Source organism: Mobula birostris, chromosome 18 (genome assembly GCF_030028105.1).
Source record: "Mobula birostris isolate sMobBir1 chromosome 18, sMobBir1.hap1, whole genome shotgun sequence".
NCBI classification, from domain to species: domain Eukaryota; kingdom Metazoa; phylum Chordata; class Chondrichthyes; order Myliobatiformes; family Myliobatidae; genus Mobula; species Mobula birostris.
Window position 1 is genome coordinate 68,291,042 of NC_092387.1, and position 21,628 is coordinate 68,312,669.

The 21,628-nt window shown below is 44.5% G+C and overlaps 1 protein-coding gene across 2 annotated transcripts in view; it reads left to right on the plus strand.

Moving 5' to 3' along the window:
* The first annotated feature begins 4,114 nt into the window (after nt 1-4,114).
* c18h10orf71 (chromosome 18 C10orf71 homolog) overlaps nt 4,115-21,628 on the plus strand; it is a 94,753-nt gene continuing 77,239 nt past the window's right edge. The window contains exons 1-2 of one of the 2 annotated variants that reach the window (XM_072282896.1): nt 4,115-4,225; nt 5,178-5,309. The gene's annotated coding sequence lies outside the window, so the exon portion shown is untranslated. Of the gene's footprint in view, nt 4,226-5,177; nt 5,310-8,480; nt 8,501-21,628 lie in introns of those variants that run through there. The other variant, XM_072282897.1, reaches the window with a different exon arrangement.

Genomic DNA, 21,628 nt, shown 5'->3' on the forward strand with positions numbered 1-21,628 from the left:
CATAACTTCATCCTTGATGATCGACTCCAATAACTTTCCAACTACCGACGTCAGACTAATAGGTCTGTAATTTTCCTTTTGCTGCCTCCCTCCTTTCTTAAATAGCAGAACTACATTTGTGACCTTCCAGTCTTCCGGAACCATGCCAGAGTCTATTGATTCCTGGAAGATCACTTCCAATGCCTCCACAATCTCCAAAGCCACCTCCTTCAGAACCTGTGGGTGCACCTCATCCAGTCCGGGAGACTTATCTATTCTTAGTCCATTTAGCTTCCCAAGCACTTTCTCTCTAGTAATCTTGGCTGTACCTAATTCTATTCCCTGAGACCTCTGGCTATCAGGTATGTTGCTAATGTCTTCCACTGTGAAGACTGATGCAAAATACTCATTTAGTTCCTCTGCCATCTCTTTGTTACCCATTATAATTTCTCCAGCATCATTTTCAATCGGTCCTATATCTACCCGTGTCACTCTTTTACTCTTCATATACTAAAAACTCTTAGTATTCTTATGTTAATTGCTAACTTCCTTTCATAATTCAGCTTTTCTTTCCTAATGACTTTCTAAGTTTCCTTCTGTAAGTTTTTAAAAGTTGTCCAGTCCTCAGTTTTCCCACAAATTTTTGCTTCCTTGTACGCTGTCTCTTTTGCTTTTATTTTAGCCTTAACCTCTCTTGTTAGCTACATCTGTGGCATTTTTCCATTCATGATTTTCTTTTTTCTTGGAATATATTTTTCCTGCACTTTCCTTAATTCTTGTAGGGATTTCATCCAATTCTGCTCTACTGTCCCCCCATCTAGCTTACTTTTCCAATCGACTTGGGTCAGTTCCTCTCTCATACCACTGTAATTTCCTTTGTTCCACTGAAATATCAATATACCTGATAACAGCTTCTCCTTTTCAAATTTGAAACTGAACTCAATCGTATTATGATCACTACTTCCAAGAAATGCATTGTTTGCATCAACAACCAACACAGTCTGAGGATGTGCTGAGGGCAGCCTGCTCAGTCTGTCACCTATCCAGTCTGGCCACGAAGTAGGAGTCAAGTCACGACTGCTTGTCCTGGGGTTGAGGTCTGTCAGTGTGTGAGGGTGCGGGAAAAGGGCTCGTTGTGCTGTTGTGTCCATCACCAATGTAGCATGCTTACAACTTACTAACTCTTACCTGTACATCTTTGAAATATTGGAAGAAACTGGTTAGGAAATTGATGAATTTTATGTTCATGTAGGAATTCCAAATTTCTTGACACTTATAGAGTGAATGTGTTCCCCTTTTCATTTGTCTAGGTTTGCAGTTTTCTCAGCCGATTAATGTCTGTAAAAAAGACATGTGGCTGACAAACTTTCCTTCCAAGAGCCAGCCACCCTGCAGTAGGAGTATTGATGATCTCTTTCTGAAACACGCACACAGCGTAACAAGCTCTTCAGGCCCGTGCGGGGAGCTGGAGTGCAGTGGCCTCCGAGGTTTCTTATCCTTAATTGGTTGTTGTTTAACAAGAGTCGTTAATTGTTTAACCTTGTTAAGTTTATTTTGATAGTCTCGGGGATTCCGTGTTCCTGCATTATTTAGTGGATGCTCCTTAGCGCTTATCGCGGGGTCCTAGTTTGGAGAATGTTTCACTTAGCGGTGTGTCTCAGTCAAACCAATTGATGTTCTGTTGGAACCCCAATGTATAAACTCTTGTTGTGGTCGCTACATGGGAGTTTGTCTTTCCTCCACACTTGGGATCAGTCACTGCCAGCATTCACCATGACACACGGTCAATAAAAGAGAAAAAGATAAAGATCTATTCCATTCTCAAATTTCTTATATTATTTTAAGAAACATTGCAGTCTCTGCAAACATTTATAGCTCATACTTCCTTACAAGACCTTTATTTTTACAAATACTTTGGTGTAATGCCTTGAAACTAATTAGTAAATTCAAACAGAAGGAAATTAGTAATTAGTCATCCATCAACAACGTGCCAAGATGGAACATCCTAATATTTATAGCCTGCATCATTTTTGTAAATATCTGGAATTCAGTAAGAAATCTAATTATGAAGTATTTGTTTCCCATTTTACACTGTATTCAGACAATATGATGAATGGTCTCAGCCCAAACCATTGACTCTTTATTTCTCTCCACGGATGCTGCCCGACCTGCTGAATTCCTCCTGCATTTTGTGTGTGTTATTCAGACAATATATTTATACTTGAGATTAATCTCACAAATCATCAGAACAGTGAAGATAACTGAGCACATTTATCCAAACAACTGATGATTGACTACAGGAGGAGGAAACTGGAGGTCCATGAGCTGGTCGTCGTTAGAGGGTCAGAAGTGGAGAGGGTCAATAACTCACCATGCAACCGGTCCTTTCCCCAATGACACCAAATGTGTTTGTGACTTTGCAGCTGGTACCTAACTGTTCTGCCCAAGACCATAAGAAATTTATCATGTGATGGAAGCTAACCTCCTCTCCATTCACTTGATCTACATTTCTCGCTGCCTCGGTAGGGGAGCGAGGACAAAGGCCCTACCGACACCAAACATGACTCATGGACTGCTGTAGGGCAATCAGTAAGTGAATGGAGTTTGGCACCCTCTGTGGGACATCTTCACACCCATGATTGTCATTGGCCAGTCAGTAAGTGAACAGTGTTTGGCGCCCTTGGTGGGACATTTTCAGACTCCATGACTGCTATCAGTCAATTAGTAAGTGACTGACATTTGACATTTGGCATCCTCAGTGGGACATCTTCAAACCTATGATGGACTACTGTAGGTCAATCAGTAGTGGGACATTTGCAGACTCCTGGACTGCTGTCTGTTGGTAAGTGATTTAGTGGGACAGTTCCAGACCCCTGAACTGTAGCCTTGTTTTGCAGTCTCTTTTTCTCTGCATCGTCTTGTATGGTTTATGTTCAGTGCGTTACCGTATGTAGCTATCAGCCTGCAATGCTGTTGTAAGTTGTCTTGCATTGTAGCTGTACCTCACCATTACTGTTCCCTCCGAGCTGTGTGGGTGTGAGGCTGCACAGTAATTGAAATGCTCCCATGCACATAGCCATCGTTGCTGTGCAGCTTGAATTAGTTGCTGTTAGAAAAGGTTTATGAAATGTGAAAGATTTCCTCGGTTGTACTGTATTTCATTATACCCTTTAATTGATAAATACAATCAGAAGGTATGTGATTTTTCAACTTTCATTATAAATATCCATCGTGTGCATATTACAAAAACATTTAAAGTGAAAACATTTAAATTACAAAAATAAATTAAAAAGCATTGAAGGGTAAAACATTTAAAGTTTTGCACAGTTTTCAGGCTGTGTAAAAATTTCCTGCTCAGAGCATTGGTTGGCCCATGCAGCTGTTAAAAAAATATCAAGGGACAGTAGCTCACCAGACTTGTGCTCCCAACAATAAACTCAATTGGACTAGACGCTTGGATGACTGAGGGTCCTTATTAGTCGAGGTACTGAGTTCAAGAGTCAATAAGTTATAACTGCTTGCACTAGTTATGCCTTGTATAAATTTGGTCATCTCATTACAGGAAGAATGAGGAGGCTTTGGAGAGGGTGCAGAAGGAAGTTCACCAGGATGTTGCTTATATGAACTACAAGGAGAGGTTGGTTTCCCTGGGGCAGCTGAGGCTGAGGAGAGTTTTTTTTAAGATTAGGAGAGAGAGGTATAGAGTGGACAGCTCCCAGGGTTGAAATGTCTAATACCAGAGGGCGTGCAATTAAGGTTAAGTTCAAAGGAGATGAACAGAGCAAGGTGCTTTATACATAAAGCGTTTGGCCCCTGGGGTGCAAAATACCACGGAGACGTCCAAGAGGCAGACCTCCAGGTTCCGGGACCGCTGTGGGTCAGTCAGTGACCAGTGTCCGCTCGGGAGGTGATGTGAAGCCTGCGGTATACCTCGGGTCAGATTGCAGCCTCGACCCCGCCGCCCGATGTGCCGTGGGGGTCAGTGACCCGCTTTATCCCGGGACAGGTTGACCGAGGCTCCCACGGGATTGGCGGAGGATCCACTGACGGTCTCTCACTCACACCCTCCACCCACCCTTCCCGCTCCTCCTCGCACGACGCGAAATGTTGCCGCTGATTCCCCGCAGGACTGACGTCGCTGTCAGTGTCTGCACCCCCCGCTGCTCCGAGCTCCGGCAGCCGGGGATCCGCAGCCGCTGCAGCCGGCACCGAGCCCGGGCCCGGGCCCAGGAGCGGCGGCGGGCAGGTGAGCGTATTATCCGGCAGTCCGATGCTTCGTGCAGAAAATAATAATTGTACCTGTGTCTTCGCGATAAAATAATATTGCGGTTCTGGCGTCTTCCCCCCTCCTTTCCAGAACTGAAAAGGGACTCGACCCGAAACGTCGGCTGTTTATTCATTTCCATAGATGCTGCCTGACCTGCTGAGTTCCTCCAGCATCTTGAGTGTGTTGCCCTGGATTTCCAGCGTCTGCAGAATTTATTGTGTTTAAATATGTTGCGGTGTTTATTTTGAGGGGATGGGTGCTATAATAACGTGGTTATTGCAGCCACGTTAAATTGTATGGGAATCGGTCAAAGCTGTTGTGCTTGCTCAGATTGTGGCTGAGTCTGCGGGCACAGAGGACGAGGGCACCGGAACTGACCACTCGATCGCATTGTGTGGCTGCTAAAGCGGACAAAAGGCTCCGAACCCGGTCAAATCTTGTGCCAAGCGCCGACAGTATCGAGGGTTCGGCCCGTTGCCCGGGGAGGGCGAGGTCCAGGAGTCTCCAGGTGAACCCCCACCCTGGAGGGTTAACCGGACCGGTCTCCTCGGGTCCCGCGGTTCCTGCTTCCCAGACGCTCAGTCCGGTTCTGCGTGCAACTCAGGAGTGCCGAGAGTGTTATTCGGTACCGGTCCCTGGGCGAGGAGCAGTCCCACGGTGGGTTTCAGCATGAGAAGAGGCATCCCAGTGTGACCACAAGAGATTCTGCAGATGCTGGAAATCCAGAGCAACACACACAAAATGCTGGTCCAGTCAGGTCTTGATGAAGAGTCCCGGCTCGAAATACGAGTGTTTACTCCTCTCCATAAATGCTGCCTGACCTGAGTTTCTCCAGCAGTTTGTGTGTGTTGTCCCAATAACGTGGTTTGTCACTGTCTCTACAAGCGCGTTCCTGGACCTACAAATATGACACTGCTTTCTTCCTCTGCAGAATCTCCACAGACACCTCGGTTGCTTCCCGAATGGAAATGAAGGGTATCAAGTTGGAATTTGTCCTCTCGAGATGACTGAAGCATTGCCGTGTGTGCTGCACTGACCAGTAAGCACGGGGGGACCGGCCTGGGTAAGTGCTTCGTCGCTGACGTTCATTGATGTAACCACCCCCACCCCCCAAGGGCTAAACTGGTGCTTCTCTTATTGATAGGGTTGCTTCGAGGGGAGGTAGAGGAGCCTGAAGAGCCTCACCCAATGATTCAGGAAGAGCATCCTCCCTTCTGCTCAGATAGATTTATCTCGGAATAGGTACAACATCGTGGGCCGAATGACTTGTACTGTGCTGCACTGTTGTATGTTCTAAATCAGTTGTTGGCATCCAGTGCCCCAGCTCATACAGGCAGGAGGTTTCAGGAGTCCATCCATTGCCATGGAAACAGCCACATTTTCCCATCAGATTCCTTTAAGGTCCATGAACCCATGACTACAACTACAGTACATCATTCCTCTTTTGAACTTTCTATTTAATTTTGCAACATTCAGTGATTTTTATGTGTTGCTCACTGTATGGCTGCAAAAAAACAAATTTCACGACATATGTCAGTGAAAATAAATCTGATTCTGATTCTGAATCTGTGATACAGGTGATAATATAAACGTGAATTTCTGTGAATCTATTCCCAACAGGTTGGTTCTCAAATCCCTCTTCTAAATATCCATTGCAAAATGCCCTCTCTGCTCCTCTCTCTCTCACAAACATAGGGCACCAGAATGTTCATTATTACCAGTTTCAAATCTTGCCTTGTTATTTCTATCTGCCATTTCTCCTAGCTAGAGCTGGCTGTGTTTCCATGGTGACGGATGGTCGCCTGAAATCTGTCAGCGTGAGCTGGGGCACTGGATGTCAGCAGATGAGTTAGCACGTCGAACATTACAGCACAGTACAGGCCTTTCAGCCCACAATGTTGTGTTACCCTTTCAACTACTCCAAGATCAACCTAACTCTTCCCTTCCACATAGTCCTCCATTTTCTTTCCTCCATTAAGAGTCTCTTAAATGTCCCTAATGCATCTACTTTTATCACTTGGCAGCTTGTTCAACGCACCTGCCACTTTCTGTGTAAAAAAAAATACTTACCTCTGACATACCATAAAACCATAAAATTCTTATCATTCTCTTCAAATACCTCTAGTTCTCCTTCACTCCAAAACAAAGCACTAGCGTACTCAACCTATTCTCATAAGAAATGTTCTCCAATCAAGGCTACATCCTCTGCACCCTCTCTAAAGCTTTCATGTTCTTCTTATAATGAGGTCACCGGAACTGAACACAATATTCCAAGTGTGGTCTCACCAGAGCTTTATAAAGCTGCAACATTATCTCACGGCTCTTGAACTCAATCCCCTGACTAATGAAGGCCAACGCAACATACACCGTCTTAACCACCCTATCAACTTGTGCAGCAACTTTGAGGGTTCCGTGGACTTGGACCCTGAGATTCCTCTGTTACTCCACACTGCTAAAAATCCTACCATTAACCTTGTGCTCTGCCTTCAAGTCCAACCTTCTAAAGTGTATCATTTTACACTTCTCTATATTGAACTCCATCTGCCACTTCTCAGCCCAGCTCTGCATCCTATCAATGTCCTGTTGTAACCACCTTCTTAGTGTCATCTGCAAACTTACTAACTCCCGCTTCCTCATGTAAGTTATTTATAAATATCATAAAGAGGAATGGTCTCAAAATGGATCCCTGTGGAACATCACTAGTCATTAGACCTCCAGAAAAATACACTCCACCCCTTTACCTTCTGAGGGCCAAATCCAAACCCATGCAGCCAAATTTCTCTGAGTCCTATGCCTCATAGCTTTCTGAATAAGTTTACCATGGGGAACCTCATCAAATGCTTACTAAAATGATGTATATACACATCCAAGAATTAGAAACGAGGAGAGGGTTAACTAATTGAGACTTTCGTAGATCTGAAAGCAGTATAGCTCAGTCATATGTGTAAGGAATTAATGTTTAATTTGTGTATTGAAGGCCAGCCATGTGAGCTTCCTCAAGTTTCCGCATTGTTGTTGGGATTGCACTCATCCAGGCAAGTGGACAACCTTCTATAGCCTTTGACCCATGCCCTTGTAGATGGTGGAAAGGCTTTACAGAGGAGCTAGTCACTTGCCAGATGATAACCAGCCTCTGTTTTTGCCACGGTATTTATGGGGCCAATCAAGCTGTGCTTGTGGTCAATGGCAGTGGGGCTTAGATGCTGCTAATGCTTTGGAAGTCAAGGTGGGTGGTGAGATGTTGTCTTGTTGGTGATGGACATCATAAGCATTTCTATGACTCAAATGCCACTTCTGACTCCCCAGCCTATGCCTGAATGTTCTCCAAAACATACAGGTGCCGGGAGCCAGCTTTATTTACTGAGGGACTGAGAAAGAAACTGAACATTGCAAGTCATCAGTGAACATCCCCAGCGTTTAATGTTCTGACAGAGGAATCAGAATCAGATTTATTATCACTGATGTAGGTTGCAGGATGTGTTATTTTGCAGCAGCAGTACAGTGCAAGATATTAAAGCAATTACTGTAAGTTACAACCAGAGATATTGAAAATAACAAACACAAGAGATTCTGCAGATGCTGGAAATCCAGAATAACATATACAAAATGCTGGAGGAACTCGGCAGCTCAGGTAGCATCTATGGAAAGGAAAAAAACAGTTGATATTTCAGGCTGAAACCCTTTATCAGGACTGGTAAGGAAAGGGGCAGAAGACAGAATAAGAAATTTGGGGAGAGAAAGGAATACATGCTGGTGGGTGATAGATGAAGCCAGGTGAGGGAGAGGGTGGGTTGGTGGGGGAATGGGGATGAAGTCAGTAGCTGGGAGGTGATAGGTGGAAAAGGAGCATCAGATGCAGGTGACACACACAAAAATTGCTGGTGAACGCATCTATAGGAAGAGGTACAGTCAACGTTTCGGGCCGGGACCCTTCATCAGGACTAATGGAAAGAAAAGATAGTAAGAGATTTGAAAGTCACCAGAGGCAGGTGATAGGCAGCTAAGGAGAAGAGAAGGGATAAGAGGGAAGAAGGGAGAAGGGGGAGGGTGGAGAAATTGCTAGCAAGAAATCAATGTTCATGCCATCAAGATGGAGGCTACCAGATGGAATATGAGCTGTTGCTCCTCCCTCCTGAATGTAGCCTCATTGTGACAGTAGAGAACGCCATGGATAGACATATCGGAACAGGAATGGGGAATTGAATTGAAGCTAGTGGCCACCCAGAGATCCCACTGTGGCGGACGAGCGTGCAGGTAGGTGCTCAATGAAAATGATTTTTATATATAAAAGTACTTTAATAATGCAAACAGAGAGCAAAATAGTCAGGCAATATTCATGGGTTCAAGGAAGGAAGGGATTGGTGAAGCATCTGAAGGTATTTGAGCCTAGGATCTTTCCCTGAGGAGCTCCTGCAGTGGTCCTTGGACTGGGATGGTTGAACCTTGATAATCACGTCTTTGTTTGCAGTCATTGGAGTTTTGGAGGTAGAGCTCCAGACATCTGGGTTCGATCCTGATCTCTTATTTTGTCTGCGTGAAGTTTGCATGCTCTTCCTGTGACCACATAGATTCCGCACCCCCCCATGTCCTCTGATTTCCCCCCACCTTCATCCTAAGGACACAGAGGGAGCTGGGTTAATTGGCCATATTAAATTGCCCATCGTGTGTAGGTGAATGGTAAAATCTGGGGCAATTGTAGGAAACTTGGAAGGAATACAGGAGTATACAGGATGAGGAGGCATTGATCAAGTGGACAGACAGGACTTTTTCCCAGGCAGAAATGGCTAATACCAGGGGCCATAATTTTATCATGACTAGAGGAAAATTCAGCGGGGGATGTCAGAAGTATGTTATTGACACAGTAAGCATGGAACACACTACCACGGGTGGTGGTAGAGGTAGATACATTAGGGGCATTTAAGAAACTCTTAGGTAGGCACATCTTATTCTTAAGCTCATCACTCCTACTGGGGCATTTGCTGCCGACAGTAGCTTGCCAAAGTCCTCTGTCCTGGGCAAGACTTTCACCTGGATAATAGAAGATTGATCAGTCCTCTGGCTTCCACGGTCTTGCGGTTTCACCACACAACTTCATACATAATCTAGGCAAAGATCCTTCTCCTCGCAGGAATGAGGTCTTTGGAGCTTCTGTTGGCGCTTCTGTAGCACTGGGTTTTTATGGGATCGGGTGGCTAGTCTCATGCCCAACCCTCCCCTTTTACATGGATGATAGAGAATTGGAATGCTATGTGGGAGGGAAGAGTTAAATTGATCTTGGAGTAGGTTAAAAGGATGGCACAATATCATGGGTTGAAGAGCCTTTACTGTGCTGTAATGTTCTATGTTCTGTGTTCTCATGACAGTGTGTGTTTATTTCTTTCTGTGGAGTCTGCGGGCCCAGTGACCTGATCTCATACTTCATGACTCTGTGACTCCATGGTTTCACCAAGCAAACAAGGGATAATATCAGATTTATTCTTCTTTGAATTATTTTGTGACAGAAAGGATGGAATGGAAATTTGTGCTGGTGTTGATACTTTCACATATTGGCCTAGACATTAAAATCACTACCCAATAACACTAGTAAAACCTAGTTACTAATAACGGGAGGGTAGTGGTTAGTATGACACTGTTACAGACCTAGTTACTAATAACGGCAGGGTAGTGGTTAGTACGACACTGTTACAGCTCAAGGCCTTGGAGTTTGGAGTTAAATTCTGGCGCTGTCTGTAAGGAGGTTGTAAGTTCTGCCAGTGACCACATGGTTTTCCTCTGGGTGCTCCAGTTTCCACCCACATTCGAAAGATTTACCAGTTAGTCGGTTAATTGGTCATTGTAAATTGTCCTGTGATTAGACTAGGGTTAAATGGGTGGGCTGCAGTGCGGTGAGTGGCTCACTGGGCTGGTAGGGCCTGTTCTGTGCTGTATCACTCAATAAATACATAAATAATAAATACCTATGTCACCTTCCCACTTGACATGCCCACTCTCTGGATGTAATAAGATTCTTGTTGAAAAGATAAGATCTGCCATCCCCAATTGTATGGTTATTAAAGTCCAGGCACGTACATCTCATGTGGCTTACAGGAGTATCTGTCTGTTCATGATTGGGATTACAGATGACATTCCCCTCTCTCTCATGTTGAGTGTCAGAGCAGGTTATATAGCAATATTTGTGGCTGATTCTGAAAAATTCTACCACATTGAAGATTTAAATTGGAGGCCAGATCTGATGTTCGTCACTTTGTGGTTGAACACGAGGCCAATATGTCTCAGCAACACATACAAAATGCCGGAGGAGCTCAGGAGGTCGGACTGCATCTATGGGAAAGAGTTTCAGGCTGAGACCCGTTATCAAGCCCAGGAGCTGCCATCGTTCTTCAGAACTCATAAAGCAACTAATCTGACACGTTCTTTAATACTTGTCCTGTTGAAGTGTCGTGACCCAAGTGCTCTACCCCTGCCTGTTATGCTGCTGGTATTTGGGGCAGCAATGAAGGCCCTCCATCTCTGGCAGTGTTCAGGGCTTCCTTCATCATGTCAGTAGCTCAGTTTTCACTCCTGTCAATCATGCGATTTCCAGGTGGAGACTCAGGAGTACTGTTGCTCACAGATGTAAAAGTATTCTTCACTGCTGCTTCAGTTTTGTTTTCCCACTCATATTTGTTAGCCCTGAGCTGAACCCCCAAACCTGGAGAACTGATGGACCACTCTTAGTCTGGCCAATTTGGCACGGATGACGCTACCAAGAGCCAAAAAATAAAGCCCTGGCTCCAACCAACAAAGCTCTCTGGGTCATGAGGCACGCAAGCTTCTAAACCACAACAGGTTGTGGTCCTCTTGGAGGATGGTCCAAAACATTGACTCCTTATTTCCCTTCATAGATGCTGCCTGATCTGCTGAGTTTCTCCAGTATTTTGTGTTATAGAGCTGCATATCACTACAACACTGAAAATGAAAATGATCCGTCAGCCCACCTAGACCATGCCAAGTTGTTATTCCACCAAGTCACACTGAATCACAGCCCTCCATAACCCCTCTCATCCAAGCTTCTCTTAAATGTTGCACTCAAACCTGCATCAATACTTTCATTGGCGGTTCGTTCCACTCTCACAACCTTCTGAGTGAAGAAGTCCACCCCCCTCAGGTTCCCCTTAAATTCTTCAATTTTAACCCTTAACGCATGTCCTCTAGTTCTAGTCTCACCCAATCTCTAAAAAAAAGCCTGTGGGGGTAGAAGGGTGGGTTGGCAAGTTTACAGACGACACAAAGGTTGGTGGTGTTGTAGATAGTGTAGAGGATTGTCGAAGATTGCAGAGAGACATTGATAGGATGCAGAAATGGGCTGAGAAGTGGCAGATGGAATTCAACCCGGAGAAGTGTGAGGTGGTACACTTTGGAAGGACAAACTCCAAGGCAGAGTACAAAGTAAATGGCAGGATACTTGGTGGTGTGGAGGAGCAGAGGGATATGGGGGTACCTGTCCACAGATCCTTGAAAGTTGCCTCACAGGTGGATAGGGTAGTTAAGAAAGCTTATGGGGTGTTAGCTTTCATAAGTGGAGGGATGCTGCCTGGTTTAGAGGGTATGGATTATGATCAGAGATTAAGGGAGCTGGGGCTTTACTCTTTGGAGAGAAGGAGGATGAGAGGAGACATGATAGAGGTGTACAAGATAATAAGAGGAATAGATAGAGTGGATAGCCAGCGCCTCTTCCCCAGGGCACCACTGCTTAATACAAGAGGACATGGCTTTAAGGTAAGGGGTGGGAAGTTCAAGGGGGATATTAGAGGAAGGTTTTTTACTCAGAGAGTGGTTGGTGCGTGGAATACACTGCCTGAGTCAGTGGTGGAGGCAGATACACTAGTGAAATTTAAGAGACTACTAGACAGGTATATGGAGGAATTTAAGGTGGGGGTTATACGGAAGGCAGGGTTTGAGAGTCGGCACAACATTGTGGGCTGAAGGGTCTGTACTGTGCTGTACAATTCTAGTTACCCTATCTATTCCTCTCATAATTTTGTGTACCTCTATCAAATCTCTACTCATTCTACTGTGCTTCAGGAAGTAACGTCTGTATCTGTTTAGCCTTTTCCTATAACTCAGTGTGTTGCTTTTTAATGTGCTTCAACATCTTCAACTCCTTCAAATAACTAATTCACACATTGAGGCCCCAGATTTCCTGAAACAATTTGCATTCCTTTCACTATGTTAAATCATCTCCATTCTGCTCTGGAGTTAATTACAGAGTGAACCTGGGTCAGGGAACATGGTCTCTGACCCGCAGATCAGTCTCTGCTCTGTAGCTGGCTTTGAAATCTAGGTAATGGACTGGAATGATCTATAATTGACTTCACAATGGATAAAGTCAGAGCTGTGATAATAAATCAATTTCCTTGAAGTCTGTTTCAAGTAATTCTGTTGATCATATTTACATGCAATCATTGATACACGTTGGAACTTGAAAGTAACTTCATTATTGGATACTGTAATATTTTAGTTTCATTCACAAGATGAGGGTAATATGCTGATGTCAGAATTTATTGCCCCTATTCTCGATATTTATTGTTCCAGATATTTATCGTAGTTATTTATTATAATTTTCTTTCATTTTGTATTTTCTATGTTTGGGGTCTTTTGCTCTTCGGTAGTTTGTCCATCTTTCATGAGTGCACTTTTTTCATGGATTGTGTATTTTTTGTAGATACTGTGAATGCCGGCAGAAAATGTACCTCAGGGTTGTATATTTAGTTACTTATTTAGAGATACAGCTTGGAACAGACTCTTCTGGCCCTTTGAGCCGTGCCGTCCAGTAACCCACTCATTTAACCCTAGCCTAATCGCGGGACGATTTACAATGACCAATTAACCTAACCAGTACATCTTTGGACTGTGGGAGGAAACTGGAGCACCTGGAGGAAACCCACATACACGCACACAGTATATATACTTTGATAATAAATTGACTTTGAACTATTAGGATAATAAAGAGCTGACTTCATGGCTTGTGAGACTGCGAGCCACACTGAAGTGGTTCTGCAGAACACCACACCAAACGCTGGAGGAACTCAGCAGGTCAGACAGCATCGATGGAAGGGAATAAACAGTCGACGTTTCAGGCCAAGACCCTTCATCAGGACTAAATTGGTCCAACAGGATTTCTTTCACCAAACCATATTGATTTCATCTGATGACTTTGAACTTTTCTAGATGCCCTGCTAGAACATTGTTAACAGTGTCTTCTTACATTTTCCTTAATGTAGATATTAAGCTAACTGGCCTGAAGCTGTTTGCTTACTGACTCCTTCCCTTAATCAATGAGGATACATATTCAATAGGCTCTCTGCTTCCATTTCGTTCAGCCGTCACTGGGTACATTGGATGAGAAACTTTCCATTCAGCCTCTGATACCCTTCGATTGTTTCTGCCTTATTCCCAACAGGTGATCTTGTAATTCACATAACTGCTAGCCCTTTGAAAACTGCACTGCTAAACCCTCCATCTCATTTGCAGAGGGTTAGTGCCCCAACTTCCATTCCAAAAGCAATGTGGAAAGGCCACCCGAGAGTGAACATGGATAAGATGTTTCCTCTCTCTTGGAGGGAGCCTAGGACCAGAGGGCACAGCCTCAGAATAGAAGGGTATCCCTTTAGAATGGAGATGAGGAGGAATTTCTTTAGCCAGAGGATGGTGAATCTGTGGAATTTATTGCCACAGGTGGCTGTGGAGGCCAAGTCATTGGGTATATTTAAAGCAGAGGTTGATAGGTTCTTGATTAGTAAGGGTGTCAAAGGTTATGGAAGAAGGCAGGAGAATGGGTTTGAAAGGGGTAATAAATCAGTCATGATTGAATGGCGAAGCAGACTTGGTGGGCCAAATGTCCTAATTCTGCTCCTATGTCTTATGGTTTAATTAACTTCACCTTGCGAATAGTCAGCACCCTGAATGCTGTGGATTACACAATGATAAACAACAGAACATAGGGGCTGGCACGGTAGCGCAGTGGTTAGTGTTACGCTGTTACAGTGCCAGCAATGCTGGTTCAATTCCTGCTGCCGCCCGTAAGGAGTTTTTTCATTCTCTCCATGACTGCGTGGGTTTCCCCCCACTTTCCAACCACATCGGGTTAGTGATTCATTGGTCACATGGGCTTGTTGGGCCGGAAGGGCCTGTTACTGTGCTGTATCTCTAAATAAATAAAATTAAATTAAAATTGAACAGTAACATGCCCTTTGGCCCATGATGTCCCATGCCAAACATGATGCCACATTCAACCATGTATCATCCATATCCCTCTGTTCCCTGCACCTTCACAAGTCTATCTAAGTGCATCTTAAATACCATTATTGTATCTGTTCCATGACCATAACAGACCCCTACCACTCCCAGTGTAAAAAATACTTGCCCTGCACATCTCCTGTGAACTTATGCCCTCTCACCTTAAACATACATTTTCGGTATTTGATAGGGTCACAGAGCATGATGACACAGAAACAGGCTCTTTGGCCCATCTAGTCCATGCAAACCTGATTTTCTGCCTAGCCCCATCTACCTGAAAGCCTATATTCCTCCATACCTCTCTCATCTATGTATCTATCCAAATTTCTCCAGAATATTACAATTGAACCCACATCTACTCCTTCCGCTGGTACCTTGTTCCACACTCGCACAACCCTCAGATGAAGATGATCCTCCTCAGGTTCTCTCCTTAAATATTTCACCTTTCATTTGCAACCAATGTCCACTAGTTCTAGTCTCACCCAACCGGAGGGGAAAGGACCTTATTTATACCCCTCATAATCTTGTATACTTCTATAAGATCTTGTCTTATTCTCCTGTACTCCAGGAAATGTGATGTTTTGACTTCAGGAAAATGATTCAAACTGTGTTCCTTATCTTTGCCTCTCATAATGTTGTATATTTCTATCAGATCTCCCCTCATCCTCTGATGTTCCATGGGAAACAAGCCAACTCTGTCTAACCTCTTCCTTTCGCCCATTGCCACAGACGGCTGTGGAGACCAAGTCATTGGGTATATTTAAAGCAGAGGTTCAGAGGTTCTTCGTTAGTCCAGGTGCCAAAGGTTATGGGGAGAAGGCAGGAGAATGGGGATGAGAGAAATAATAAATCAGCCATGATGGAAGGGCAAAGGAGTCATAAAATGTATTGTTTTGCAGCAGCAGTACAGTGTAAAGACATAAATTACTCCAAATTACAAGATAAGTAGTGCAAAAAAAGACTGTTGAGGTTGTGTTCATGGGTAAATGATCATTCAGAATGGCAGAGAGGAACAAGCTGTTCCTGAATCATTGAGTGTGAATCTTCAGTCACCTGTACCTTGTCCCTGATGGTAATAGCAAGAAGGGGACATGGTTCAGATGGTAAGGGTCATTTGGAGAAGGAAATCTGAAACCATTTTAAAATGTAGGAGCAAAATTAGGCCACCCAGTCCATCATGGCTGATTTATTATCCCACTCAACCCTAAACAGAGGGATATAAATGTGAGGTGCTACATTTTGGTAAGACTAATCAAAATAGGACATACATGGTAAATGGTAGGGCATTGAAGAATGCAGTAGAATAGAGGGATCTAGGAATAATGGTGCACAGTTCCCTGAAGGTGGAATCTCATGTGGATAGGGTGGTGAAGAAAGCTTTTGGTATGCTGGCCTTTATAAATCAGCGCATTGAGTATAGGCGTTGGGATGTAATGTTGAAATTGTACAAGGCATTGGAGAGGCCAAATTTGGAGTATTGTGTACAGTTGTAGTCACCGAATTATAGGAAAGATGTCAACAAAATAGAGAGAGTACGGAGAAGATTTACTAGAATGTTAACAACAGGAACTCTGCAGATGTTGGAAATTCAAGCAACACACATCAAAGTTGCTGGTGAACGCAGAAGGCCAGGCAGCATCTCTAGGAAGAGGTGCAGTCGACGTTTCAGGCCGAGACCCTTCGTCAGGACTAACTGAAGGAAGAGTGAGTAAGGGATTTGAAAGTTGGAGGGGGAGGGGGAGATCCAAAATGATAGGAGAAGACAAGAGGGGGAGGGATGGAGCCAAGAGCTGGACAGGTGATAGGCAAAAGGGGATATGAGAGGATCATGGGACAGGAGGTCCGGGAAGAAAGACAAGCCGGGGGGGGGGGGGGGGGGGGGACCCAGAGGATGGACAAGAGGTATATTCAGAGGGACAGAGGGAGAAAAAGGTGAGTGAGAGAAAGAATGTGTGCATAAAAATAAGTAACAGATGGGGTTTGAGGGGGAGGTGGGGCCTTAGCGGAAGTTAGAGAAGTCGATGTTCATGCCATCAGGTTGGAGGCTACCCAGATGGAATATAAGGTGTTGTTCCTTTCCACGTACATCTGCTCTCACTCCATCCTCCCGCCACCCCACTAGGAATAGGGTTCCCCTGGTCCTCACCTACCACCCCACCAGCCTCTGGGTCCAACATATTATTCTCCGTAACTTCCGCCACCTCCAACGGGATCCCACCACTAAGCACATCTTTCCCTCCCCCCCCTCTCTGCATTCCGCAGGGATCGCTCCCTACGCAACTCCCTTGTCCATTCGTTCCCCCCCATCCCTCCCCTCTGATCTCCCTCCTGGCACTTGTCCGTGTAAGCGGAACAAGTGCTACACATGCCCTTACACTTCCTCCCTTACCACCATTCAGGGCCCCAAACAATCCTTCCAGGTGAGGCAACACTTCACCTGTGAGTCGACTGGGGTGATATACTGCGTCCGGTGCTCCCGATGTGGCCTTTTATATATTGGCAAGACCTGACGCAGACTGGGAAACTGCTTTGCTGAACATCTACGCTCTGTCCGCCAGAGAAAGCAGGATCTCCCAGTGGCCACACATTTTAATTCCACATCCCATTCCCATTCTGACATGTCTATCCACGGCCTCCTCTACTGTAAAGATGAAGCCACACTCAGGTTGGAGGAACAGCACCTTATATTCCGTCTGCGTAGCCTCCAACCTGATGGCATGAACATCGACTTCTCTAACTTCTGCTAATGCCCCACCTCCCCCTCATACCCCATCTGTTACTTATTTTTATGCACACATTCTTTCTCTCACTCTCCTTTTTTCCCTCTGTCCCTCTGAATATACCTCTTGCCCATCCTCTGGGTCCCCCCCCCTTGTCTTTCTTCCTGGACCTCCTGTCCCATGATCCTCTCATATCCCTTTTGCCAATCACCTGTCCAGCTCTTGGCTCCATCCCTCCCCCTCCTGTCTTCTCCTATCATTTTGGATCTCCCCCTCCCCCTCCAACTTTCAAACCCCTTACTCACTCTTCCTTCAGTTAGTCCTGACGAAGGGTCTTGGCCTGAAACGTCGACTGCACCTCTTCCTACAGATGCTGCCTGGCCTGCTGCGTTCACCAGCAACCTTGATGTGTGTTACTAGGATGTTACCTGGGTTTCATCTCCTAAGTTACAGAGAAAGGTTGAACAAGATCTTTATTCTTTGGAGCGTAGAAGGTTGAGGGGGGACTTGATAGAGGTATTTAAAATTATGAGGGGGATAGATAGAGTTGACATGGATAGGCTTTTTCCATTGAGAGTGGGAGAAGATTCAAACAAGAGGACATGAGTTGAGAGTTAAAGAGAAAAAGTTTAGGGGTAACATGAGGGGGAACTTCTTTACTCAGAGATTGGTAGCTGTGTGGAACGAGCTTCCAGCAGAAGTGGTTGAGGCAGGTTCGATGTTGTCATTTAAAGTAAAATTGGATAGTTATATGGACAGGAAAGGAATGGAGGGTTATGGGCTGAGTGCAGGTCAGTGAGACTAGGTGAGAGTAAGAGTTCGGCACAGACTAGAAGGGCCGAGATGGCCTGTTTCTGTGCTGTAATTGTTATATGGTTATATATGGTTATTCTCTTGCCTTCTTTTGGTAATGTTTGAAGCCCTGACTACCAACCTCTGCTTTAAATATACTAAATGACTTGACCTCCACAGCTGCCATAGCAATTACTTCCCCACGTTCACCACCCTCTAGCTCAAGAAATTCTTTCTCATTTCTCTTGTAAGTGGATGTCTCTATATTCTGAGCTGTGCCCTCTGGTCCTAGACTCTTCTACTATTGGACACATTCTCTCCACATTCTCTCAATCCAGGCCTTCCAATAGGTTTCAATGAGATCCCCCATTATTCTTCAAAAATCCAGCAAGTACAGGCCCAGAGCCATCAAATGCTCCTCATACATTAACCCTTTCATTTCCAGAATCATTCTTCTGAGCATCCTCTGGACTCTCTCCAATGCCTGCATATTTTTTTCTGAGATAAGGTGCCCAAACTGATCACAGTACTCCAAGTGTGGTCTGACCAATGCCTTATAAAGCCTCAGCTTTACATCCTTGATTTTATATTTGGGTTCTAGTTCTCTTCTAGTATGATTTGAGTAAGAATTGAGCAGCACCAGGTTCTGTGGTCTTTTGGACTTGCTGCAGCAGTCAGCCAGTTCACAGTCGATTTGATTTTTTTTGCAACTCCCCTTCCTTCCCAATTCCCACAACCTATGGCCTAAACCTAGATCCTGATCTGCAAGCCAAGTCCCCACTCCTGGCTCCTAGCTGACAACAAGGCCCAAATTGCCCAGATGACAGAAGTGCTGATTTACACCAACTCTGTAACAGAAAGTCGGATACAGAACCTGCATTGATATTTCACTTTTGGTATAGCCTGTCACCCCTCCTGGGGCAGAGGCTGCCATCAGCAGCTTACCAGGGTCCTCTGTCCTTGTCCAGTCTTTCAAGTTTTCCCAGGTATCGCCCATCATTTTGGCGTATCTCACCTTGGCCAGGGATGAGGTCTTTGAAGCTTTTGTTGGCTTTTCTGTAGCACTGTGTTTTGATGAGATGGGTTTGCTAGCCCTGTGTCCAACCCTCCTCCATTTGCATCCGGGCTTGGGACCGTCCATAGCAGAGATTTATTTCACTCTAGAAAGGGTTAAAAATTTTTTGAAGGAACAACAAGTGTACAAAAAAATAACAGAGGTCTTAAACCTTTGTGAATAATGTCTAGGTACAGGAGCCTCAGGATCCACACCAGCAAGTTCAGCAACATTATTACCCTTCAGGCTGCTGAACCAGTGTGGATAGCTTCACTCACCTCAACTCTGAACTGACTCCACAACCTACAGACTCACTTTCAAGGACTCTTCAACTCATATTCTTAATTATTTTACTTAGAGATACAGCACGATAACTTCTGGGTTTGCTCCAGATACCACCCAATTACAAACACATGCCCAATTAGCCTGGTAACCCGTACATCATAGGAATGTGGGGTGAAACTGGAGCACCTGGAGGAAACCCACAAGCTCACCAGGAGAATGTGCAAACTCCTTACAGACAGTGGCAGGAAATGAACCCCAGTCGCCAGAACTGTAATGTTTGTATGTTAACTGCAGTGCTACCATGCCAACCACACTACTCGTCATAGTCATAGACATACAGCTCAGATACAGGCCCTTCAGCCCATCTAGTCCATCTACTCATGCTAGCCTTAGTACTATGTAGTTACTTTTTTATTAGTTGCAGGATTTATCTTCTTTTGCACATTAGTTATTTGTTAGTTTTTGATTGTGTATAGTTTTTTCATAAATTCTATTGTATTTCTTTATTTTCCTGTAAATGTCTGCAAGAAATGAATCCCAAGGTAGTATATAGGGACATATATGTACATACGTGTACTTTGGTAATAAATTTATTTACTTAATATATGTAGTAAATGTTTTGTAATGTAAAATTGTATTGTTTGACTACAGTTTGTCTATTCTGAGAGCTGTGTTCTTGTTTTTAAGCCACGGGTGGTATTGAACCACAATGGAGATGCGATGATTAATTTAGAATGCCCACTCTTTTATAATGGAAGTGACAAATGGCAATAGGAACTTAGGAGGGAGAAAAGATACTTGAGAAGCAAAGCAGAAAATGTATCTGTTGAGCAAGTGTCTCTGGAGATGGATTGCTTCATGCAACCATGGTACATTGGGATTATCTGGAGATTATCACTTCCAAGTCTAAGAGTGGAAGAAGCTTTGAAAAAGATTGAGGGGGTGTATTCCAGTCATATAGGATGATATAAAATGCTGTTAGACTGTTCACATTCCGTCAGTTGTCTCTTTTTGTCTTCCTTCCTCACGCTAATCCCACATTTCAGCCAAAGTTCTTCACGTTCCTATCCTCCCTGCAGTGAAACTAATCTTCAGCTGCTAAGGACAGAGGGATTTACTTTTTCTGTGTTACTTCCTGCAGCCTTGTAACTTGTATAGTCAGAGAGTTATACAGCATGGAAATAGGCCCGTCAGCCCAACTTGCAGATCCTGACCAAGATGCCATGGCACTGCTGCCATCAGGCAGGAGCTACATCAGCCACACCACCAGGTTCAGGTTAACCCTCAACCATAAGGCTCCTGAATTGGCATGGATAACTTCACTCACCTCGACACTGGCCTCAACCTCCACAACCTACAGACTCACTTTCAATGGCTCTACAATTCATGTTCTCAATATTATTTATTACTTTTTTAGTATTTGCACACTTTGTCTTGTTATGTACACTGGTTGTTTGTCCATCTTTGTTTGTGTGCAGTTTTTTTATTGTCTCTATTGTGTTTCTTTGTACCTACTGTAAATACCCACAGGAAAATGAATCTCAAGGTAATACAAGATGACATACATTATATGTACATTGATAGGTCAAATATGATGGCAGAATATAGCATTAATGATAAGACTCTTGACAGTGTGGAGGATCAGAGGGATCTTGGGGTCCAAGTCCATAGGACACTTAAAGCTGCTGCGCAGGTTGACTCTGTGGTTAAGAAGGCATACGGAGCATTGGCCTTCATCAACATGGGATTGAGTTTAAGAACCAAGAGATAATGTTGCAGCTACATAGGACCCTGGTCAGACCCCACTTGGAGCACTGTGCTCAAATCTCGTCGCCTCACTATAGGAAGGACATGGAAACCATAGAAAGGGTGCAGAGGAGATTTACAAGGACGTTGCCTGGATTAGGGAGCATGCCTTATGAGAATAGGTTGAGTGAATTTGGCCTTTTCTCCTTGGAGCCATGGAGGATGAGAGGTGACCTGATGGAGGTGTACAAGATAATGAGAGGCATTAATCGTGTGGATAGTCAGAGGCTTTTCCCCAGGGCTGAAGTGGCTAGCACGAGAGGGCATAGTTTTAAGGTGCTTGGAAGTGGGTACATAGGAAATGTCGGGGGTAAGTTTTTTATGCAGAGAGTGGTGAGTGTGTGGAATGGGCTGCCGGTGGTGGAGGTGGAAACAATAGGGTCTTTTAAGAGTCTCCTGGATGGCTACATGGAGCTTAGAAAAATAGAGGGCTGTGGGTAAGCCGAG